The sequence below is a fragment of the Manduca sexta genome, chromosome 21 (assembly GCF_014839805.1).
Source record: "Manduca sexta isolate Smith_Timp_Sample1 chromosome 21, JHU_Msex_v1.0, whole genome shotgun sequence".
In the NCBI taxonomy this organism is placed as follows: Eukaryota; Metazoa; Arthropoda; class Insecta; order Lepidoptera; family Sphingidae; genus Manduca; species Manduca sexta.
In genome coordinates, this window is record NC_051135.1 from 5,942,983 (window position 1) to 5,950,637 (window position 7,655).

Genomic DNA, 7,655 nt, shown 5'->3' on the forward strand with positions numbered 1-7,655 from the left:
GTAGATAACACATGGTGTCGAGCTTATGTTGAACTGTGTGTGATATATTTTAATGGGGTTTGCAGCGTCCAGATATCTGCTAGCTGGCTTTTGACATTGGCCGCAATCGCATCAGCCCACACTAAGATACGACAGACGCCACGCATCGTATCAGCCTCCACATCATTATTACCGTCCTTGATTTGTATTTCTTTATGCGCTTCAGATATATTTCTCAGGACGTCCTCTTTACAGTCATAATTAAAGCCATTATCAATACGTAGCATAAGATTTATGTGTTAATTAAGATTAGCTAAGCGTCATACATTTTTTGTACCTACGAAGTTATTGTCTTAATATTTCGAATATTGTTTATCGTCTACGACTGTTTTGTACAGTTTCACACAAAGTATATTTTGTTTTCGTACAGTCAAAGATATAATATTTATTTTACGCAGATAATTTTAATATTTATACAAAGTAATATAATTATCGAATATTTATTGAGAATTCTATATTCTATATTACCGTTGCCTTGTGTTAGGGTTGATGGCAGTTGATATCGTGATTGTTTTAAGATTTATAGTTAGTAAATTCTAACAGAAACTGCCGATAGAACTCTTATAAGTTACCGATGTTTCGTATACAAAGACGTAGAGATTCGAATATTTATTGACCTGTCTTGTTACTCATTGTTCACTCAAACGGTTATAAAAAAAAATATCCCATCATCTGTAGTTCTTGTGATAACCCTTGCTTGTAACATAACTAATGTATTAACATTTTGTTAATGTAGTTTCAAAATGATTGTCGTTTTCTTTCAAGTCAAAAATTATGCAAATAATTCAAAAGTGCATGAGGTTTTGTCTTTCTTGAAATTTTATTTTCCGTTGAGCACTTGTGAATAACAACTCAGATTTTGTATATTAACAGTAGTTTATTCTCAATAACGCATTGAATTGCATCGATTCAGCGATTACAAGCAAAAGGGACCAAATACAAATTGAATTACGAAAAACGATTCACTCACATGTTTAACTTATTTAACATAACTGACTAAAGTAATAACTTTTTTTATAAAAATCGTAACGAAATAAACTATGAAACATTCTTGGCGGTTTAAAAGTTTACGCGTTGTAACAGTAACATTTCGACGCGATTCATACGAAGTGTCACTGTTAATATGTGTCGAACCTATTAGTTTATTAGCCATATTATATTTATAAACATACCATAGGCTAAGTATTATTATTATCTTATAAAGATTTTTAGTTAGGTTAGAAAAGAGTGAGCTTTATGAAAATATTATACACCCGTAAATTATTGCTTAGATTTATTTTAAAACAGTTAACACTGTAGAGTCAAATTTTATTTAAAGTGAAATTATTAAGCCAGCCATCAACTGTACCTTTGAGGGCCGCGCGTCGCCCGACTTTAAAATATTTTATTTTGTTATTTTTCCAAAGCAATATAATAGATATTAGATTATCTATAGGTCTAAGCATAATAATAGAAGTTAGTGTTACTGCCAAAAACAAATTATATATTAGTATTACGGACTCGAAATTATCGAGTATTTGGCAGTGACGACTAGGCACTTGCGTTTGTTTAGAAGTAGGAAACGAAAACTTATCTATTTATCTTCACGAATGAGATTAAACTTTCTTTCAGCATTTATAGATCGGGCACCCAGTAAGCGTGTCGAATCATGTACGCCACGCCACGAATCAGCTAAATCACTAATATTGTTGCCAGGATTCGTTTACAAAATTGCGGAATTAAATTTCAAAAAATATCGGATAGGTAATCTAAACTGAGTAGTTAAAATTCTACGCCCGTAGTCACGTTAAACTACTTTATGTGGAACGATACGAAATAATATAGTAACTTCATTGGTTATTGCATATTTTATTCAATATAGACACATTTGTAATCACTATTTAGAATTAATTGGTAATTCGCCGTCCCACTATCGGGACGCTTGGCAACAATGATGACAAGTGAATTTCTCTCTTGTAGAAGGTTTGGGTGCACCAGTGTCGGAGGAAGCTTTTAATAGTGAGACACAGATGTTAAATGTGAGTGTGCCGCTAGGTGTGGTGAGACGGGCGAGCCGCGTGGCGGTCAGGGGAGCACTCTACCAGCGCACCGCCTTACCGGCGCCTTAACTCCCGCCATTACGCCATTACGCTCTCACGCCGCCATTTTGTTTACAAGGTGAGGAGCGCGCACGCATGTCGGCCGATATGTTTGCTTGCATCCCACACGCGTATTGTGTTGCACATACGTTCGGAATGTGGAGCTTTTTTATTATGTACGATGTTATTTTTGATGCGTCTGAATTATTTGACATTCAAAATGACCGTTTTATTATTGCCCACGTGAAATATAACATCATTATTCTCTTCAGCTGAATGCACTTTTATAAATAAATGTAGTAACGAAAGATCCACGTTCCAACTGTATTTTCCGTCAGTTCTTCCAGCAATCATATACGTCCCGGTATGCGTGGGTGCCTTTGCTTTACTGTCTCTCTGTGTCACTATTTTTGTTTATTTATTATATGGTGTACTTATTAGTTACGTGAACATGTATGAGGATGAGATGCTCTATCACTCTTCATGCCGGATCTGAAGGGACACTGCATAATTTGAAAACTGTGATTTTTATATTTCTTTTTTTTTTATAGATTTATTATTAGATCTGTTACATGTTGTGATGCGAGGCATTATTATAGAAACAGAATACGCTTTGTATTATCTTTTAATAAAACAATTTCGTATATCAGCGTTACCAAATTATAATGATTTTTGTTTTTGTTTTGGATGCTGTTGTTGCAAATGTAATCACAACATGTGTCTTCGAACAATCGTAATATTCTCGGGTATCGTTACGTATATACTTGAGGGAAGAAGGATTAAATTCCGATATCTGTACGTTTATACTAAATTTAGTTTTGCATTCAGTCAGTCACAGTTTGGCGCGTTAGTTGATACTGCCAATAGGCTCCACGGAGGTGCTATTGCCGGGTTGTGAAATCCTTCTTTCCTGAATCTCGCCCAGTATTAGTCAAAGGAAAGAGCATTCTCAGAATTTGTGCCATCAGTCCAGTATTAAACACGATGCCCTCCTTTGACTTGATATTTTTCATAATCATCACAACTTTCTCTTAGTCAATATAAGATTTTTATATGAAATTTTTAAGCTAGTTGTTTTTATTTTGCCTTAGGTATTATTATATTGACTTTCTTATTTGAAAGTAGTTATTATTAAGGTACTTGCACTTGTGTCCTTGTGGATTTAAGATGGCATTCGAATGCCGTTACGTATTCTCACGCTTCTTTTATTATAAAAAATGAAAATAAAATGCTATTCGCAATTTTATGAAAATGATCTACGATATGTTTTGTGAAATATTGTTTCAGTTGTTGATTGTAAATAAATGCATTTTCAGAAAAATATACACACAATAAATTGTCTGAAATTTTAATTTAGCGTTTTCTTTCTTCGAGCTGGCTAGGTGCGCGGATAAAATGAGTGATGTTGATATTGAAAGCGATATGTCAATAAAGTTGATGACGTGCTGTCATTTGGACAGTTGTAGCCTCACACGACTAACATTGCAACTCCACAAGGCCAAGTTCCCGTTTGTTGACATAATAATAATATAATTAAGTGCACTTTCATAACAGCTATTGTCACAACTTGCAGATTATCTGTTACTATGTATTTATATTATATGAGTCACTAACATGCAAATATGTAATGACATTGATACGGTATCACAGACTAATTAACAACTTTTTTATGAGAATGCCGCCATATACGATGTTATCTGAAATGTTGATCGCGATGTGTTGAATAACTTACATACTTGCATCTGGGTGCTATGGTTATAAATAAGTGATTAAGTTTATTATGCTTGTTTGTTCGAGTAATGCTCGACGCATCCGCGCGATATCCACATAATATCCTATGTTTCAAGCATTGCTCGTTTGGGAACTATTGGGCATTTAATCCTATATTTGTAGATTATCATTATCATACTAAATTGACTTAACATTTTTCAACCATTAACTGCGTAAACTAATGAAGTATTCGTATTATTTTTTTTATTAACTGGGCCACAAACAGTGAACAATGTCGCGGCGCGAATGCCTGATAGCCTCCCCCTAATTTATTCAAATTTCAATATTATTATGACAAATTCCGAACACCAGTCAAATCAATCCGAGCTCGCGGTTTATCGCTTTGTTGAATAGCTGCATGTCGTGCCGGTCCCCGCTGCAAGTCATTTATGTACAAGACCCTTGTGTAAACTCGCAGTTCCCACCTTTATCGCAGTATTGCCTAACAACGGATCCCTGTTTCGAGACACGGCCGGCTCCGGCAGCAGCGCGGTGACTCATTTACATTCGTCGATTCAACCACTGCGGGAAGTGTTTGTTTACTGTGCCGCAGCGCAGTAAGCCACATATACTCGTCCACAGCTCCGTTGATTTTTGAAGCCTCGGTCCTCGTTTCTCGGTAATATTTCGAAGCAATGTCGATCCCTTAGCGACTTCCCGCATGTTCACAGCTATCGACGTATATAAATGAGCTATAAAGCGACCTTTAGCTCGCGATTGGGGCTACTCGTGTAATCGGACCATGACATTTGGATCAATACTAACATTCTGTTTTTCTCTCTTCTCGTTAACCCGGCTAGGTGAGTGCTAACGGCGCCGAGGAACTAACAGGAGTCGCGGCGCCCGCCGGCCGTCGCCGCGTAACATTATCATCGGAACATCGACCACCATGTAGCTATAGCTGTTGGGCCTTTCACGTTAACATATACTATGTATTATAATAGTCTAACTATTAACATTTATATGCCTGTTATGTTTATAACATGATGAAACTTTATTAACAATTATATTTTTTTTTTATATGAAATGGCACACGCCATCGACTATATTTACTATATTGTAACTTATTGTACTTCTGTTGTCGCTTGATCGTGTCGTTGTTGAAGCACGAGTGTTGTTAGGCTACCCACACTCACAGCGCTAAACGTGCTCATATTAGCTTCTAATATAGTTTTTATTTCCTATTGGATAACATTTTGTAATGTTTATATATTTTATTATCGCGCGTTTAGCGCTGACGTATTGAAATGATACAATTAGCATTCTAAATTTTATCACGGAATCTGAACAGCAATCGCTTGTCTGAAATATTTTCTAATTTTCGGACTTCATTGACCTCTCGATCGCTGTAAAGACCAAGTGATACCCGCATATTACAAAAATATTTAAAAAGTAACGAACTTATGGATGTCGCGCTGAAAGTACCAATATGGCGTCAGAAAAAACAAGATGGCGGTAGTCGCAAGTATCATTGGTCAAGTAAGTATATCCATACAATGCAAAACATAAAATTGCTTATATTTTCATATTCGACTGATATCTGAAGTAATGTCTAGCCCGTGTTCATAGATTCATTGACCCGACAAAACTTTGGCAATATACAGTAAAACCAAAGACTTCGTTTTAGTGTTTTTCGAGAGCTATTCCTGATGAAATTGACATCATTAACGTCTTCCCTTTAAATATATAGGTCAGTGAGTGCATGAAAACGCATACAAAATCAATATATTTATAGCATTGTATTTTAAATGTTAGTGCTTAATATTTATACATAAAAAATAATTGTGCATTAAACGTGCCTTAATAAATGTACAATGTAGCACTCGTGTGCTTTTATAGAATTGTTAATTGCTTCGTAGTGATGTAAGTTAGATGAGATTAAATTATTTGTTAACTTTGCTAAATGTTAAAACTATAACTACGATTTCTTATAAGGATTTAGGTTAGGCATAGTAGTTTTCAAATGTTTTTTATAACATTTTTATATAGGTAATTGATAAAGTATATTGGATGTGCCTATGATACAAATCTCCGCTAGGAATCTCGGATACGATCGTCTAACTCAAAATATCAGAGATCTGTGTAGGTATCAAGGAACAACATTGATATTGTTAATCTCATATTTTAATAAGGCAGCGTTCGAATAATACGTAATCACGATTGTGAAAGCGATTTTCGAAATTATTTTTTTATTGCGAATAGAGAAAGAGGAAAAATATCTTTTTTTACATTTACAATCATTTTCTAAAGAGGTTGATGGACCAAAAATATTAACGTAATATTTGGACGCCTCTAAAAATGTAACAAAGGTCATATAGTATGTTGTAATTGTTGTGTATAAAGATTATTGTTTAAAAGCAATATTATATGTAACATTAACTTGTAGTGCAATAGAAATGTTATTTTCTAATTAAATTTTATTATATCTCAACATAAAATCTAGTTGGGTGAATATTTTTTACAAGTAATAGAGATCTGATATTGAGATTAATTTGTTAAATGAAATGAATATCAATTTCGTTAATTTGTGAATAAAAATATATTTTCCTTAAAAATTATAAATCTAGTATAAAATTTGATAAGTAAAAATAAAGCGATAAAAATGGTATATTTAGATGAAAAATATTTAGGTGCTTTTATGAAATCGAGGAAACATTCAAAACATGGGTCACAATCAATTGAATTTGTTTGAAATAATTTTTTCTTTCACGTATCATAGAAGTTGTTAATTCTCCGTCCATGGTATTTCATAAAGTAAGTACTTAATTTCGTTGGTCTGCCATTCTACGTTCTCATATCATTAAAATTAAACAAATAATATTCTTTTTATAATCCATTAAACTTATTTTTAAATATTTTTGTCGTTAAATAATTCATGGTATTTCTAATCAATAACAGTACCTATAATCAAAAACTAAAATCTATGAATTATTATGCTTTGGAGACCCGAAGTAGAGCAGCAGATTTTCATTATGTACAAATATAAACAAGCATTTATCTTCATGCAAACGCCATAGAAACGGTAACGAAGGATAATACATTTAACTGTTCATGTTCTAAATACAGATTGTGATGAAATAGAAATAACAACGTACAAATTATTATTATATTTGTCTGCATAAAAATATATTGTGCCGTGTTTCATAGTGATAGCAAAACTATTTGTGTCTTGAAACATGTTTAGTGCCATCTGCAGACGGGCTTTTCATTTGTTTTTTTTATTATTAATTTGTACTTATTATAAAACTATACTATAGTATGGCAATATAAGAGTGCCTTAATGATCTTTGTACATATTTATTCTTTCACTAAAGTATTAATATGGAAAAATAAAAAACACAATAATTTCCAAAAATAAATAATACTTTTTTTTATGGATTTTAGTTAAGTGAGAATGTGCATATTTTGTTTTGATGTGTGTGATTGATTTGGTATTAGTAAATAATCCGAAAATGTATTGTGTGTTTATTTTCTTGCGTACCTACCTATAGACATAATCAGTCTTACTTATAAAAAATTCGCAAAGCTAGGGTAAAACACAAATTTACTCTATTAGCTGTAAGTCAAAACCCGCCATCTTGCCTCTTAATTAGGTTTAAACTATGAACCGGTGTTTTTGACAGCATTTAGCAATTCTTAACCACGTCACAAAATTTATAAGTAAGACTGAATAGGTCTAATGAAATTACCTACATCAAGGAATACTTCACTTACAATTAATTTACTATTGTGATATTACTACAGTCAGTATTGTGTTAACCCAACATT

The 7,655-nt window shown here is 33.3% G+C and overlaps 1 long non-coding RNA gene across 1 annotated transcript; it reads left to right on the forward strand.

Moving 5' to 3' along the window:
• The first annotated feature begins 2,116 nt into the window (after nucleotides 1–2,116).
• Nucleotides 2,117–7,344, forward strand: LOC119190019. The gene is made up of 2 exons (XR_005112721.1): nucleotides 2,117–2,196; nucleotides 4,688–7,344. It is a non-coding gene; the product is annotated as an uncharacterized LOC119190019 (long non-coding RNA).
• The last annotated feature ends 311 nt before the right edge of the window (nucleotides 7,345–7,655 follow it).